The sequence below is a fragment of the Asparagus officinalis genome, chromosome 7 (genome assembly GCF_001876935.1).
Source record: "Asparagus officinalis chromosome 7, Aspof.V1, whole genome shotgun sequence".
Taxonomy (NCBI): Eukaryota; Viridiplantae; Streptophyta; class Magnoliopsida; order Asparagales; family Asparagaceae; genus Asparagus; species Asparagus officinalis.
The window spans coordinates 121679955-121681102 of record NC_033800.1 but is presented as its reverse complement, the minus strand read 5'-3'; positions in this window follow the sequence as shown (position 1 = coordinate 121681102).

Here is a 1148-nt window from a genome sequence, read left to right as displayed (position 1 = left end):
GTTGTAGATCTAATTCATCTTAGTTCTAGGCTCTTTAGCTCTTAAGTTAGTTCTAACTTACCCCATGTTAGTTCTAACCTGTACCATGTTTGTTCTAGCCCGTCCTATATTAGTTCTAGATAGTTCTACCTCTAATTCATCTTAGTTCTAGGCTCTTGGGCTCTCAAGTTAGTTCTAACTTACCTCATATTAGTTGTAACCCGCCCCATGTTAGTTCTAGCCCTCCCCATATAAGTTTTAGCTAGTTCTAGCTCTAATTTATCTTAGTTCTAGGCTTTTAGGCCCTCAAGTTAGTTCTAACTTACCCTATATTAGTTCTAACCAGCTCCATGTTAGTTCTAGCCCGCTTCATGTTAGTTCTAGCTAGTTTTAGCTCTAATTCATCTTAGTTCTAGGCTCTTGGGAACGGAGAAAAGCTCCTCCCACCTCCGACGGAGCCCACCGAGACACCTCAATGATCCTGGCAACCTCCTCCTACCTCCAGCAAGCCCGGACAGCGGCAAAAAGCTCCAAACAGCAAAGAACAAACCCAAATGGCGAGAAATTACACTGCAGAAAACTGTAGTTTTATGCCGACTTCGCACGTATTTGTCGATCACCTCCAATCTCTATTTTCACCGATTTTTTCTTTGGTGAGTAACCCTACATGTTACCTATCACCTCCAATTTGTATCATGCTCTAACTCATTCTCTATTTCTCTCGGTAACATCCGAAACATCACTCGACGGCAGCAGCGAGCAGAAAACAGCAATGCTGTGCCGACTTCACGTGCGTTTTTCGGCCACCTTCGATCTTCGTTTTCACCACCGTCTTCATTGGTGTGTAGCCCTTTATATTGTCTATCACACCATATCTTCCTTTCACTTGGGCTTATTTTCTACCTCTCATTATATCGCTTCGAATATTACAAATTGTTCCTTCATCATCTCAACCTATGAGAGAAGTACAATAATGAATCGGTTAAAACCTAAGATCCACCGGTCATGGATGTAGTGGCAACATGTATTGCCCATGGTGTGTGCTCTTGTAGTTATAGTTGATTGGTTCAGTTTTCAAATTGTGTTCATAATTATACTATACACATTTGTTTTGACAGCACAATAGTTTCTACGGTGGGGGAGCGGTGGTAATCTATGGCGATGAGGAC